This window comes from Phymastichus coffea, unplaced genomic scaffold (assembly GCF_024137745.1).
Source record: "Phymastichus coffea isolate CEN01 unplaced genomic scaffold, Cenicafe_Pcof_1.1 PCOF00016, whole genome shotgun sequence".
Lineage (NCBI taxonomy): Eukaryota > Metazoa > Arthropoda > Insecta > Hymenoptera > Eulophidae > Phymastichus > Phymastichus coffea.
In genome coordinates, this window is record NW_026706827.1 from 1,317,579 (window position 1) to 1,335,289 (window position 17,711).

General features: G+C 31.3%; 1 protein-coding gene across 1 annotated transcript in view; it reads right to left on the reverse strand.

Annotated features, from left to right (window-relative positions):
- LOC131675068 (ubiquinone biosynthesis monooxygenase COQ6, mitochondrial) overlaps positions 1 to 17,711 on the reverse strand; it is a 133,547-nt gene that overhangs the window by 113,197 nt on the left and 2,639 nt on the right. The gene's annotated exons all lie outside the window — the stretch shown is intronic.

Genomic DNA, 17,711 nt, shown 5'->3' on the forward strand with positions numbered 1-17,711 from the left:
AAAAATGACATTGCGCAGAAAAAATTAAAATGAGATATCGCCCGTCAAAATCAATCCATAAAATAATTAGTTATTAACAAAAAACCGTTAAACAACACCATTTTTGGAATAGTATTTTCTTTTGCAATAAATATGAAAAATAATACTAAGTAGTCTGAAATTATGCGCTTTCATGTTCAAAACGTGCTTCATTTTTTTTTACGAAACTTGGATAGTTGGTTAAATATACAATTTATTACATTGCGATCGCTTCATTGTCAATTGCTTTAATTACATGCAAAAAAAGTCGCACGATTGTCTGCGTCATGTCATATGATTTTTGACTTCTAGCACAAGAATCATCCATAATATTTCGTTATTTTTATGACATTGTTACTGCAAAACACAATTGTATATTGCATAAATATGACACGATGTATAAAATGTAATATCAAAACGTGATTTTTTCGTACATATTTGTATTATTTATTTTTGAATTCCTGGTAATTTTTTCTACCATTTGAAAAAATGGACTCTCCAATTTTATTTAGAGCTGGGATAATTTTTGTTTTTATTTAAATCGCAGCTCCTTTAATTATTAAAATTAAGTAACTAATTTTATTTTAACTTACAAATAGAGTGTTGTACTTTATTATTCAACACTAAGAATTGCTTCAATTACCCGAGTAAGCTTGTCCTTCATTCGAAGACCGACGTGACCGCGAACTAGTCGCGCAAGGATCCGACGTGGAGGAAAGCGCTCGAAAACAGCCGGCGCGGTTAACAATTCACCCCGGTGAAAAATGTCGTATTTTCTCCAAAACTTTTAGACAGATTATAAATATTTTTTTTAATTGAAGATTTTACTAAAATATTAATAATCGATGAACTTTCGCGTGTAGAATATGCATGCTTGATTTTACAAAACGACTTTACTACTAACTTTGTTAACGCGCGCAGTTAATTTGTAATTTATAGTAATTATAATATATAAGTTCATTATTGTTAAGATATTCATGTAAGAGAGTAAGTAAATTCTTATTAATTATCTATATAAAACATCGTGAAAATATTATTATATACTGAAATGAAAACGATTAAAAATTATAACATAAACTTTTTTCACGTTTACTGGCAATTTCTGTAATATTTACACGATAATGCGAATATATATGTAGCGAGTACATGCCTAATAATTTTTGTAAATAATAATTTTTGAAATGTGGAATAATAAATTACTGATCATAATTCAAATAATTATAATTTTCGTTTTTGAATGATAAAAATCGGATAAGTTTGAGAAAATGTTGGTTGATTCAAATTATATCAAAAACAAATCAGCCTTAGAAACCGTTATCACTGAATAGCTGTATTGCGGTCAACACATACACACACACACGGGCGCGCGCGCGCGCACGTATACTATGAACGACATATGAACTACGCGCGTTAACAAAGTTATTAGTAAAGTTGTTTTGTAAAATGAAGCATGCATGTTCTACACGCGAAAGTTCATCGATTGTAAATTTTATTGTAAAATCTTCAATTTAAAACAAAATGGTCCAAATCCGTGAAAAAGTTTGTTTTGCAATTCTTAGTGTTGAATAATAAAGTTCAACTCTTTATCTATAAGTTAAAACAAAATTAGTCTCTTAATCTTAATAATATTGAAGGAGGTACGATTTAAATAAAAACTAAAATTATCTCAGCTCTAAATAAAGTTAGAGAGTCCATTTTGTTTAAATGGTAGGACAAATGACCAGAAACTCAAAAATAAATAATACAATTATGTACGAAAAAATCCAGTTATGATATAACATTTTATACATCGTGTGATATTTATGCAATAAACAATTGTGTTTTGCAGTAACAATTTCATAAAAATAACGAAATGCCATGAATGATTCTTATACTAGAAATCTAGACGAATCAAATGACATGTCGTAGACAATCGTACGACATATTTTCATCTAATTAGAGCAAAATCAAGAAAACTGATGTTACCATGCAATTACTTGGCGGCTGAAACAATCATAAATAAATAATTTGATAAATAAATTAAATGAATAATTGAAACAATGTCTCATCTTAGAACATCTTTTCATTATCGATGTCACCTTTTATTAATTTTGTTAATAATCTCTGAAATTGTAATTAATTTTTAAAATAAATTATTACAGAAATGGTGCGCGAGAAAATGAAGTGAGTGAGAAAGAGAAAAAGTGAGTGAAAGAGAAACATCGAGAAGGCGCGCTGAATAAAAAATCAATTTGAGCGAAAGAGCGAAAGTTTTGAAATAATTGTGGTTTTCCTCAAGTTGGATTAGTATCAAAGAGTACTTGAGATATATGAATTGAGGATGCATGTGTGAACTTTCACGTTTTTATTTTTTTAACTAAGGTGCCGGATGCAATAAGGGGCTTAGAGCTTGACCTTTTCGAATCGAGATCATCAATTATCGATTTACAAAAATTAAAAAACGGAATAATAAAATGTTTCGTTACGTTTACATATGCTATATTTTTTACATTCACCATTTCGTTGTGAATAGTCAAATTTCCGAGGAAAAAATAATAACTATTAAATTTCAAAACGGAATTTTTATTTATTTTTTTATAATAAACTCGCTGTTACTCGGTCAATTTTCATCCGATTATATTGATTTCTTTTTTTAAATACGTGTATTGTCTCGCGTACACGTTGAATCTATACAAAAATGACTGTAGAATATGGTTAATTATTTATTTCAATGTAAGTGAACAAATTCGGGTGTCATGGTTTTCGTGCATTCAACGACGAAATGTGTGTGGGGAAGTTTAAAACTTGAATAACGTTCAGCGAGACATTTGTTGGTTAACAATCAAGGAAGATTTCTGGAAAGTTTCAGATCAATTGATGCGCTTAGTAGTCAAATAATAAATCGTCGAGGACAGTAAATGCAATATGAAAATTATATTGACTGTTATCAAATTAATATTTTAATATTATTCATATAACGAAATTAGGATAGAACATTTTTTTTTTTCATACCAACTTGCAATTTAAAACATATGCTAAAAATAAATTACGAGTTTGTATTAATAAAAATATATTCTATCAAAATTTTGTACTTTTAGTAATATTGAAATATTAAATTTATAACAGTCAGTATAATGTTTATATTGCATTTGCTGTTATCGATGATGACCTGGCTGCTAAGTGACGAGTCTGAACTTCTTAACGTTAAATGTTCGAACGAAAATATCAAAATTCGAAATTAAGATATATATTAATGGATTTATTGATTAAATATAAGCTAATGATGATAATTAATACAAATTTACACGTATCAAAGAATTACGACCCTTAAAAACTCTTCTTAGTACATGTAAATGCACTTTAACATTATGGCTTTGATAGTACAGTACGATACAACTGTCTTAAATGATGTATTCTGGCACGGCGAGTGAGCTAAACGCCATGCAGATTACGTCGTTTAAAACACACATATCGTATACTATTTTGTAGCATGTGTGTCTTAAATGCCCCAATAGAGTCGGTATTAAAATGAGTTCTATAAAAAAATTCAATTTAGTTAAATCAATATTTTAAATTTAATAAGAGTATTATTTTTTAGTATTTTGAGATACTCAATGCGCAAATTGCGTCTTTCCCGCACGCTCAACAGAAAACGTGTGTTGAAAATCGCACTTCACACGTCGCATCGAAAAATATGGTACGGCACATGTTCGGGAAAAAGTTTCTCGTCCCGTATTTCTTTTCATCCTCGCTTCGCTCGGGCGTAAACGCCACACGAATTTTTTATGATCCTGACGTTGGTTTGTATTGACAAGGCGTTGTTAATCAGTTAATCAACAAAAAATAATTATACTTAATAATTGTAGTGTGACAATACAAGGTTCTGCGAACGATAAAATAATAATGAATAACTGCACTATTACTTATGAAAAGTAGTCAAAGAGCTTCATCACCCTGATAATTCTAAATAAGAAAATAATTTTTATCAAAATTTCTGAATAATAATTTAGCTATATCAATTTTATTTTGTTGAAGTGTTACTGATGTGTTACATTATTATTCACAGCTTCAATCAGACAAAAACAATAGTTTTATTAAATGAGTGATTTTTCTAGTTTGGGCTTCATCGGCCTTTTTACAGATAATATGATAAAACCTTCCAGAAGTTGAAATTTCATAAAATTTGCTATGTCGCTCAGAAAAACATTATTTTGATATTGTATACAAGAGAGAGAGAGAGAGAGAGAGAGAGAGAGAAATTGTAATCGCAAAACAAAAGTAAACACAAAATGGCTTTAAAATTAATTCTGAAAAATTAGTGTTGCTATACTTATTATAGCACATAAATATAATAATTAGAGAACATAAATGTTAATATTTAATTAACCTTTTTCATGATGGAAATAGAACTTCCTGTCTTAAAGTTGATATTCTCAATATCATTAATATCGTTTGCAATAATTATATTATATTATATTATAATAATTATAATAATTATATTATAGCACATAAATATAATAATTAGAGAACATAAATGTTAATATTTAATTAACCTTTTTCATGATGGAAATAGAACTTCCTGTCTTAAAGTTGATATTCTAAATATCATTAATATCGTTTGCAATAATTGCAGCAGCACAATTAATAAATTCATCGGTATTCATTTTCAAGACTATAATCTGATATTGTTAACACAATATTAACTGTTAATGCTGTTATACACTCACACAATTTTACTGTTGATATACGCTATTATACCTCGCACAATGTTAATAAACTCGAAAATATATATACTGTTATCTGCTATTGTTAACGCAATATTAATTGTTATTGTTAATATACACTGTTAATATACACTAATAACTCAATGCAATAGTTAATATAGACTTTTATTGTTAACACAATGCAATTGTTAATGTAGACTGTATTGTTAACAGAATATTAACTGTTAATGCTGTTATACACTCACACAATGTTAATAAACTCGAAAATATATATACTGTTATCTGCTATTTTTAACGCAATATTAATTGTTATTGTTAATATACACTGTTAATATATACACTGATAACACAATGCAATAGTTAATATAGACTATTATGTAACGGCCCGTAAAATAATTAGATTATTTTCACAGCCCGTTAAAGATTTTACTTTCACCGGTCGGTGCGGGGCTCACCGCCGCCCCGATCAGCTAGCCGCTTCCTGGCGTTCCGCCGAATACGGGCGGGCACGCGCTGCCCTGAAAAGGGATCGCGAAAGCACGGCTAATGCACGAGAGCGTGCGTGAGTTCTAATCACGGGCGTGGGAAGGGACAGAGGTGCCTTCCCGGGTACGCCCAACACAACGTCAACACTTAAACAAATTAAACCAAGCTTTATTTATTCACATGGACTTTTCTTCATACAACATCGCATGCCGAGATTTCGCTTCGCGTATCAATCCAGAGAGAGAGAGAGAGAGACGCTCGCTCGCGTAACTAAACGCACGCCGAGTTATCACTTGTCAAAAGAAAGGAACTCACCGGGAAGTAGCTGCTGCAGACAGACTACCCTTTACTCGTCGCCCGCGTTATCGCCCTCGTTTGGGCGGGCAAGTTCTGCCCCTGGTGATCGCCCACTCAAGACGACAGCCCACAAGTTACGGTGATCTTTGAGGATAGTCCACAATTTGCTCACGCACTCGCACTTTTATCTATCTCCAGGTCACTTTCCTTTTCTTCCTATTTTCTTTTCCTTTGTCCACGCGCGCACGTGACGATCCCTCTAGCTCGCCGGTCTCAGTCCAAGTGTCGAAAATCGTCTCCCCACCCCAGTCCGCCGCTGCGGCACGCGCCTGCCCTAGTCTCACTCTCTCTCTCTCTCTCTTCCTTCTTCGCTCGCTTGCCCGCTCGGCCATGCTCGGCCTCGCGCGCGGACAATCTTCCGCGAAAACGGTCCCGGCCGTTATAATTATTGTTAACACAATGCAATTGTTAATGTAGACTATATTGTTAGCACAATGTTAATATAATGGAATACAAGGCACACGAAAAAAACTTCGGTTGCACGAAATAGTAGCGGTTACTTCGAAGATCACAACTACAATGAACTCGATAAGCCGAATGTCAAGCATTCGCCGCTCGAAAACATATGAAAGGCGCGAAGGGGTGTTGTTTTAATTCTACTGGACGAGTGCATCCGATTTCACGAAAAACGCCATCGACACTTATAAAGTATAGAAAATAACTCTTCCGATAAATGCTCTATTTCATTGCAAAATTGTTATATTGTATTTGATGTTATCAATGATTTATTATACCTGGCTGCTGAGCGCAGCAAAGCACCGCGCCGCTACTCGTTTTCTGCAACTCCGCGCGGCTATTGTCGCGAGCGCGCCGTTTTGGTGAAATCGTTATATTTCACTGATTATTAATGGAATCGATCAGAAACTTTCCAAAAATCTTCCTTGTTTGTTAACCAACAAATGTCTCGCTGAATGTTATTCAAGTCTCAAACTTCCCCGCACACATTTCGTCGTTAAATGCACGAAAACCATGACACCCGAATTTGTTAACTTACATTGAAATAAATAGTTAACCATATTTCACAGTTATTTTTGTATAAAATCAACGTATACGCGAGATAATTACACGTATTTAAAACAAGAAATCGATATTATCGGATGAAAATTGACCGAGTAACAGCGAGTTTATTCTAAAAAAATTAATAAAATTACGTTTTGAAATTCGACAGTTATTATTTTATCCTTGGAAACTTGACAATTCCCAACGAAATGGTAAATGTAAAAAATAGAGCATTTACCATTCTAAACGTAACGATATATTTTATTATTCCGTTTTTCAATTTTTGAAAATCGATAATCTATGAGTCTCGATTCAAAAAGGTCAAGCTCTAAGCTCCTTATTGCATCCGGCACCTCAGTTAAAAAATTAAAAACGTGAAAGTTCACACATGCATCCTCAATTTATATATCAAAAGTACTTTTTGATACTAATAAGAGTTGAGGAAAACCACAATTATTTCAAAACTTTCGCTCAAATTGATTTTTTATTAAGCGCGCCTTTTCGATGTTTCTCTTTCGCTGACTTCATTTTCTCGCGCAGCGTTTCTGTAATAATTTATTTTAAAAATTAATTATAATTTCAGAAATTATTAACAAAATTAATAAAAGGTGACATCGATAATGAAAAGATGTTCTAAGATGAGACATTGTTTTAATTATTTATTTAATTTATTCATCTAATTATTTATTTATGGTTGTTTCAGCCGCAAAGTAATTGGTAGCATAAATTTCTTTGATTTTGCTCTAATTAGATGAAAAAATGTCGATGCACAAACGACAAATACTGCGGAAGGATACTTCATTGCGGTACACGAAACTTAAGGTTTCCTACTGCCAGGGTTCTCAACTACGGCTCCCGTGCATTGAAAAAGCTTTTCTTGTGATTAACTTGGTAGTAAAGAGAATCATTGATATTTTGAAGCAAAAGAATTTTCAATTATACCTAGGATGGCCAGTTTTCTAATAGTCTTTGTTGAAATCCGATATGTACATTTGTTTATCTGGAAAAAATTATAACCACAAAAATTACAAAATACATAACTTCAATCGACGAAAGTTTGTTATGAAATTTGAAATAATCAAATTTTATCAATACCACAGTATTTATTAAGATTTCAAGAATGCGAGTATCCATTTTGAAGTCTTAATAATAATTAGAAAAAGTTAGAACATCGATTTAATGACTACACTGAAAATTTGTATTGGTCGATTTGACCAATAGTCCGTTTAATTAACTACACTTCTGTGCAGTTAACCGTACTTCGCTTGATTCAACTACGCGTCGCTTGATTCAACTATTAAACAGTTGAAAAAACGACTCTACGGTCAAGTCAACGAAACAGCTGTTCATTTTACGGAAAGTTTCAATTGAAATGTGCTAACCGATAGTTCTGTCATTTCGATATCTCGTTTTGTAAAAATACCCGTGGTTTACTTTTAATTTTACAAAACAATCATTTGAATTACTGAAATACAATCTCTTGAATTACTAAAATATTTCATTAAATCAATAAAAACTTTCATTAAATCAGTAAAAAAATTCGATGGTATAACTATGTTTTCAGTTGATGCAATCATAATAACTTTTTTTTTAATATGTGCATACATTGACATTATTATATTTTAACAATTCAACATTTTTCTTCTTGATCGTCGCCGGTTGCTGAATATAGTACTTGGGGACGTTGTAATACCGACATACAACACAGACAGCAGTATACGTATGTACATTTCAGGGCACTACATTCCGATCACCAATACTAGTTTTATTATTATTACATATAATATATAGTTTGGTATAGCCACATGTAGCATAAGCTATATGCTGCGTCAAGTGCACTGTGACCTCTGGCATATGGAGTGTTGACATTCCGCACGCGCTCTTTGCGTTGTTCACACTTCACGATTTCAAATGCCGGTCTTTATCGTAACCTTAAAAAAGTGTAACTACCACATGCTCGAATATGTTTAAAGCAGGCTTTGAATAGTTTATAATATTAAGAAAGACAGTGATTGTGTACTATTAAAAAAAATAGTGATTGTGTACTATTAAGAATAACAAGTTTGTTTTATTTTTTACTACGACTGAGTGTACAAAAGCCATCATGCCTGCAGATAATTTATTGACGCTGCTCATGAACTTGGAATGTGACAATTTACTGTTTGTATTTGAGGGTAATTCTTATTTTATATTAAAATTCTAGTAAATTGAGTATACTTGTAAGAATATATTTGTAGAAAACGGAATTACATATGAAAAAGTGAAAAGCTTGACATACTCTGACGCAACAAGACTTGTACCACCTTATCTAGTTGGTCAATTTTGGAAAAAGCATCAAGAGATATTTTCTGGAAAAGCTGTAAGTACTACTGAGTTTTTGTATAGCTATTTATCAGATAGAGCTAAGAAAATCAAAGTTTAATTAAAAAACGTATTAAATATTTTACCAATGATTACAGTTTATCAAACTTTTACTGGTTCAATTTGGGTAAAATATTCTGAAAAATATATACTATTCTTTTTTAGAATAATCAACCTCATTCAGCAAAGAGCCAAACAAATGCTATATCTACTTCTCAAAGAAATTATTCACCTTGCACACGAGATATAGTCGATAAAGAAAACAATTTATCTAATGAAGCTGTAAGTATGGAAACTATATTTATTATTTTTTATTTTTTATTATTAAATAGCAATAAAAACATTTTCATTTAAAATTTTAATTTAAAAAGTTAGAAAAATTCTACTAACAAGCAAAATTATAAAACTTTTATTAGTACTATTTACTTTCTGTAAAAAAATTGTAATCCTATCTTATGAAAAATATTATAAATTATTAGAGCAGTCAACCTCAGCCAGCAACGAGTCAATCAAATCAAACTAGCCAACAAAGGAACTCTTTATCTCCTCCAAGAGCTGTTCTCCAACAAATTAATAATAACCAGCCAAGGATTAATGATATTTTTATAACTGAAAATGTTGATATATCAGAGATACTAAACAAATCATTCGAAGGAAAGTTCATAATTGATACATATGCTGCTAAGAGTCAATTGACGGTATCACAAAGAAAAAAAGTTGTACACCTCATCATTTGTGCTGTTCTAAGAGATTGTAAAAGGTAACTTAACGCGCGGGCGCGTGTGTGTGTAATTGTGTTTTAAATAAATATGCGCTTCTAAAAAGTTGTTTAATTGTAATTTTTTTAGAGACTTACAGGAGAGTGATTTTATGATACTACGAAATAAAATTGTTGATGTATTTCCGACGGAATTGCGCAGTATTTATTACTCACCAGCTGTAACAAAAAGAAAATCAGTTTCTGGAAAAGCTCAGAAAGCTTGCGGTAAATTATTAAATAAATATCAGAATTTGAAGAAACTTCCTATTGCAGTATATCAATCAAACCAAAGAAATTTAGAAGATTCAGAAGATATTATAATTTCATTAGAAGAACAAGAGAGTCTGGATTGGCTTAATATGCACGAAGAGCCATGGGACATAGCAAAAGTTCATTGGGAAAATACCTTCAATTATAGACACCGCCAAAGCGAGTGTGATCGCAATAAACTAGTCAGTAGTTTTTACTTGGATTGGCCAATTTTAAAGAGCTGTAAAGGATACGAGCTTATAAAGATTGATTTTATTAAAAGTGGCATATGCATTAAAAAGAATGCAATAGAAAATATTGATATTTTTTTTTCAAAAGTTTATTTGAAAAAACCATTTCCAAGAGATGAGATATGTAAAAACTTGAAAGATTTATGTGATGATGAGAATGTAAATGCGGGTATGTTCAATTTTATTTGAATGAAATATTATTATTTAAAAATAAAATTTTATAAACTAAGAATGTTTTTTTAGACACAAAAATATTTATCAAGCTCTTATTACTATCTTTTATGGTTCCATCAACTGTCAAAATTTCGCAAGGTTCAAAAAAATTTTGGAAACCTTCTTGTTTAGAAAGTTTTGAGGGTATGATTACTCACGTCAAGGTTTGTAAGCTTGATTTGTAAGCTTGTTTAAGCTTATCTAAAAAATAATTTTGAATTATATTATTACTAAATATTAATCAATTTGACGACTTTTCCAATTTTTGTAAAATAAATTTACAGACTTATGGTGATATTGAAAGGGCCAAAGAAAATAAGAAAACATATTCAATTATTAAAAACATCAGATTACAACCATATGTAATCGCTGTAGGTGAAGAAGACTACGAAGTCGAATCAGCGTATTTGATTATTGATGACTACGAATACAAAGTGTCGTCGTTAACTGAAGCTATAGATATTTGTTTTCAATCGTTTCACGTCTTCAGAGCTTAATACCTACCGCAAAGTGATCACCTTTGGTTGTTACTGCAATATGGAATTTATGAGATACGCACTCGATGGGATCGGTTAGCTTTAAATGTGGAGGAAACCTTGAATGATGCAGGTTATCTTGTGCCAGTTTTAAATGCTAGTTAATTATTAAATCTTATATCCTTATATAAATGGTTTTATTTTAAATTAAAGTTTATATTTATTCTTACTCTTTAGTTTCTTGTGCAAGATAATTTAAATAATTTTTTCAGTATGGTTTTACTGGAATGTCCATCTTGTGATTTAACTTTTAGTTGTTTAAACAGTTTTTCAACTCATTTGAAGGTATGGCACAAGAACTGTGTTACATTTAAGTGTAAAATTCCTAATTGCATGAGAGTATTTAGTAGAAATAGTGCGTTTATTAAACATTCAAAAGAGCATTTTAATGTTAATTCACAAAATATAGTAACAGTTGAACCCTTAACTAAAAAGTTAAAACTAGATATTGAAAAACCATTCTGTTTAGAAAAAATCGATTCAGTAAGTGGAAAAGTATGTTTAGAAATACAAAACGAGTTACAGCAACCATTAAATTTATCAAAAAGTAGTGATGATATGGAAAGAAATAAAAAAGATTTTGAAAGGCAAATTGCAAAAGAAACGGATCTTTTTGTATCTCAATTATATGCGAAAAATGGCTTATCGATAAATTTAATTACGTTTTTAAATGCAGCTTTTTCAAATTTTTATAACAAAAATTTTGTTGCAGAGATTGAATCTCTTAATGATAAGACATTTAATTCTAAACCTTTAACAAACATTTTAAACTATATGAAAAATACATTTAATAATTATTCGAATCATCGCAAAGCTTTGAAAAATTTACAGAATCTGTATTATATTGAACCAAAAGTGTTGCGTGTCGCTAATGTTTTAAGATCAAAACGATTTGGTAGAAAGAAAAAATATACATCAGTTGAAATTTCTGTTGTAAGCATACCTATAAAAAATGTTTTAAAACATTTTTTAGAATTACCGCAGGTATTTTCGTCCATAGTTAATTATATTAAAGATAAAGAGAATTGTCATTGCATTTGTTCGATATTTCAAAGTAAAAGGTGGAGAAATATAAAAGAACGATTTTCAAACAAAATTGTATTCCCATTATCATTGTTCGGTGATGATTTTGAAATAAATAATCCTCTCGGCTCACGAAAGGGATACAACAAGCTGCATAGTTTTTATTGCAATATCATTGCAATACCGCCTGAGTACGCTAGTCAACTCGACAATATATTTTTATTACAAATTTTTCGTTCTCAGCACAAAAAAATTGTTCAGCATAGTAAACTTTATTTTCCAGTAGTTCGACAACTAATAGATTTACAGAAAAATGGCGTGACTATAAATGTAGATAGTAAGAGATTCACAGTCTATTTTGATATTTTTAACATAAGTGGTGATAATCTAGAGTTACACAATCTATTAGGTTTTAACGAAAGTTTTAATTCTAATTTTCCATGTAGAATGTGTTACATGGATAAATATCGTTGTAAGATAGCAATTAAAGAAGATTTGAATCTTTTGCGCTCTACTGAAAAACATAGGAACGACATTAAACAAAAAGTAAATGGTGTAAAAACTCATTGCGTATTTAGTAGTATCCCTGGATTTGATATATTTGAATGTGTCTCTTTCGACCCTATGCATGATGTCCTGGAAGGGATTTGCCGATATGAAGTTGCTGAAGTATTGTATCAATTAATTTTTATTGATAAATTACTCACGTTTAATGTACTTGAAAAAAGAATGGCCAATTATTTGAATATTCACGCGTCAAATGTTTGTCCACCGCTCTTGTTAGATCACATAAGAAATAAATGCTTGGTAATGAGTGCTGCTGAGATCAAATTCTTGATATTCAACTTAACTTTTATAATTGGCGATCTCGTACCGACAAAAAATAAAGCGTGGAAGTTATATTTGTCATTGCGGAAAATAACATTTCTTTTATTTGATTCAACCTTAACCGATCAAAAAATTATTATTCTAAAAAATGAAATAGCGAATCATCATAAAATTTATCGTAAAGATTTTAGTGGTACTTTGAAACCGAAGCACCATCACTTATTACATTATATCACAATTATTATATTTTTAGGTTTGCCACGTTTGTTTTCATGTATGCGTTTCGAGGGCAGACATAGGCCGTTAAAAAATATAGCAAATGCAACGAAATCAAGAAAAAACTCTGCTTTAACTTTAGCTATAAGAAATCAGTTGCAATTAAATTATAAATTTTTATCACGTCAAGGATTTAGCAAAACGATTGATTGCGGTATGCAGTTATTCGCTACAGCTGATCTGTTATCTAATTTTCAATTATTTAAAGTTACGTCATTGGACATTGGCTTTGATTATGTCCCGGTTTCTTGGATTTCAATTAATAGTATTAAATATTATACAAGTTCTGTATTAATAACAGCTGTGTTAAAGAAGAGAATTGATTTAGGAAAAATAGTCAATTTGTTAATAAAAAAAGAATCTAATGATGTTATTTTTATTTTAAAAAAATTAAAAGTTTTAGATTATTCTAATCATTTATGTGCGTACGAAATCAACGAAACCAAACAATATGTTGTTATTTTTGAAAAACATTTAGTTAATAAAAAAGTTTATAATTTGCAAAAAATAGGAAATTCTAAACTATATGTATCATACGACATGTAAGTGTATTTGAACAATAAAAGTGACTTTATAAATATTTCATATGATTTAATGAATTAATACTAACCTAAATTAAACATTCTTAATATTATTAAACTATTAATTAAACAATTATTGTCAATTATCTTAACTATCTTCATTTCACACTATCATCATAATTTAAATAAATTATTTCTTCATTGCCCACTAGATGGCTTGAATTCCTTTTCTCGCAAGTGGCTAAGGTATATTGTAGTTAGTATATAAGAGAATCTTACTGGTATATTAAGTAAGATAGCGAAATAAGCGAGATGTTTGTGAGCGATATACATATATACATATACATATAAGCGTTGCGTATACTATAGCTATTTAATTATAGGTTATAAGCGAGCGTCGATATAAAAGTAAACTGCGCTTCATCTACTACAATATAAACTTTGTAAAAACAAAAATAGCTTTCAATCATCAAACTCATAAATCATTATTTGTATAAAATATCGTAAATCATAAACAATATAAAAGTAAATTCTATTTTATCAAAAATTTATCCTTTCATGTTAATTCAACTTAAATATTTATTAAAATAACTTAATTAGTATAGTTGTTTTCAACGAACAAGTAGTCAATTTGATAGAAACTTTCCTTAAAATTAACCATCTGGGTGTCAATTTAACAAAATAGTATAGTTGTTTTCAACGAACAAGTAGTCAATTTTATAGAAACTTTCCTTAAAATAAACTATCAAGGTGTCGATTCAACAGAATCGGGGTGTGTATTCAATAGAATAGGGGTGTCGATTCACAGAATCGGGGTGTCGATTCAACAGAACTTGTCAGTAAAATAAACTAACATCATCTTTGAATAAACCGTAGTATCGGTTAGCGCATTTCAATTGAAAAAATTCCGTTGAATCAATCGAAATCGGTTTTCAGTGTAGGCGTTCCGCCGTAGAACTAATTTCTATCGATATTTTTGTCAATAACTTTTGATGCACGTTCTGACCTATTCTTTTTAACGCGGTAGTCGCTTTAATATTTAATGAGCTTTATTTGTTCAAAAACTATTGAAATTATAATCATTGGTTCTATCTTATTTTTTAGTTAGAAAGTAAGAAAATACTAATTTCAACGTATTGTCTCATAAAATGCAACATTTTCAATTTATTTTTATTAAAATAATATAGAACCAACGATAAAAATTACATGAGCTTTTGACAAAATCAAGCTTAGTATATACTAATGTGACTGCTATGTTAAAAAGAATAAGTCAGTACCTGCATCAAAAGTTATTAAAAAAAATATTAATAAAAATCGTTGCCGCGGCGCAACGCCTACGTACTAAATTAACGTTCTATTTTTTTCTAATCAATATCAAGACTTGGCAATAGATAGATGCATTCTTTAAGTCGTAATAAATAATGTGTAATTGATAACATTTAAATATTTAAAATTTCATAACACACTTTCGTTAAATGAAGTTATAAATTTTTGCAAGTTTTGAAGTTATATATTTTTTCAGATAAACAAAAGTACATTTCGAATTCCGACAGAGGCTATTAGAAAGCTGGCCATCCAAGGTATAATTCAAAATTTTCTTGCTTCGAAATATCAATAATTCTCTTAATACGAGCGAGTAAATTACGAAAATCGCTTTTTCAATGCGCTGGAACTGCAGTTGAGGACCCTGACAATAGGGAATTTCCTTAAGACACGCCGACACGTGAGAGAAAGAGAGAGAGAGAGAGAGCAAGAGAGAGAGTAAGAGAGAGCGAGAGGGAGAGTAAGAGAGAGAGCAAGAGAGAGAGCGAGAGAAATGACGATCGCAACACCGCCAACACGCGATATGGCATAGTTCGAGAGTGCTCGATTTTCATTTCTTTTCAAACTCTGACAACAGACGCACGGACAGAAAAATAAAAATGAGCCAGAAGAATTCAAAAGTCGAGGTAATTATACGATTTCTTTATTTTAATAAATATTAAATAATAAAATTATATAATATGATAATTATATGTATTTGCAGGAAAACGAGCGCAAAAAGGACGATGGGCAAAAAAATCCACAGCAGCCTCCATCACACGGTGGACAACCGCCGCAGCAGCTCTTAGCGCAAGCTCAACAGCCGCCGCAGTATCCACCGATAATTTTTACACAGGAGAATGGGCAACTTTTTAGAGGAGCACGGTGGAATCCGAATAGAAAGTGAGTTGATTATTATTAAAGAGATACAGTGCGTGTAAAAATGAAATAAGTAAAAAAGAAAAAAAGTGAACGAAACGGAAACACATTATTTATTTTTTTATAATAAACTCACTGTTACTCGGTCAATTTTCATCCGATAATATCGATTTCTTGTTTTAAATACGTGTAATTATCTCGCGTATACGTTGATTCTATACAAAAATAACTGTGGAATACGGTCAACTATTTATTTCAATGTAAGTGAACAAATTCGGGTGTCATGGTTTTCGTGCATTCAACGACGAAATGTGTGCGGGAAAGTTTGAGACTTGAATAACGTTCAGCGAGACATTTGTTGGTTAACAGTCAAGAAAGATTTTTGGAAAGTTTCAGATCGATTCTAGTAATAATCAGTGAAATATAACGATTTTACCAAAAGGGCGCGTTCGCGACAATAGCCGCGCAGAGTTGCAGAAAACGAGTAGCGGCGCGGCGCCTTGCTGCGTTTACCAATCAGATAATAAATCATCGAAAACAGTAAATGCAATATGAAAATTATACTGACTGTTATAGAATTTGATATTTCAATATTACTGAAAGCATGAAATCGTGATAGAACATGTTTTTATTAATACATACTTGTAATTTGTTTTAAGCGTTTGTTTTAAATTGCAAGTAGGTATGAAAAAAAATGTTTTATCATTTGATAATAAACCATTGTTCAGCATTATATGTCTTGGTGGTTCGATGTTTCAACAAAAAAACGATTAAATTCTGTGTTTAGTGGTTGTTTGACGGGCTGTAGGGGTAGTTCGCGAGTGCGCCGACCGGAAATAATTTCTGAGCTCTTTCCTTAGAGCAATATTTATATAAAAAACCATTTCTCAACATTATATATCTTGGTGGTTCGATGTTTCAACAAAAAAACGATTAAATTCTACGTTTAGTGGTTGTTTGACGGGCTGTAGGGGTAGTTCGCGAGGGCGCCGACCGGAGATATTTTTCGAGCTCTTTCCTTAGAGCAATATTTATATAAAAAACCATTTCTCAACATTATATATCTTGGTGGTTCGATGTTTCAACAAAAAAACGATTAAATTCTGTGTTTAGTGGTTGTTTGACGAGCTGTAGGGGTAGTTCGCGAGGGCGCCGACCGGAGATAATTTCCGAGCCCTTTCCTAGGAGCAATACTTACGTAATAACCCATTGTTCAGCATTATCTGTCCTGGTCATTCGATGTTTCAACAAAAAAACGATTAAATTCTGTTTTTAGTGGTTGTTTGACGGGCTGTAGGGGTAGTTCGCGAGGGCGCCGATCGGAAAAATGTTTTCGCATTCTCCTTACAATTATACTTTGACGGAAAAGCATTATGCTGCCTCTCATTTATTGGTAATAACAAGTGTCAACGTTATTTAACATTCATTACGCCAGTTACTGTAAGGGTAGTTTATAGGGGTTGTAATTAAATTTTCATGTAAAATCATTGTTCATATCAATATAGTATTGCTGAGAATCAATATGTCGTATTGAAAATTGAAACTTGAAATTTTCGTTCACTGTGAACGATCCAAACTTCAGACTCATTTCTCAACCGGACAATCCGTCGCTGCTCATACCGCGATTCGCAAATGGGTATTCAGTTTACAGTGTGAAAATATTTCCATCTGTGAATAAAGTACCTAACTCTTTTCTAACCTAATTTCATCTCCAAATTTACACTATGCAATTATTCGCAAAGTCGTGCCTTAATCCTATCGAACGAATCCATTCCCATTGAAATCAGTCGAAGCTCTAGACAAATCAGCTTCAATGCATAACTTCCCCCTCTTGAAAGTCGGCACAAAGAAAGAATTAAACTGGCTGGGATGTCATTGAAAACCTCGCTTGATTTGCAATTTGATGAAGCGGTGCATTCTATCACGAGCATACAAACATCGAAAGCTCT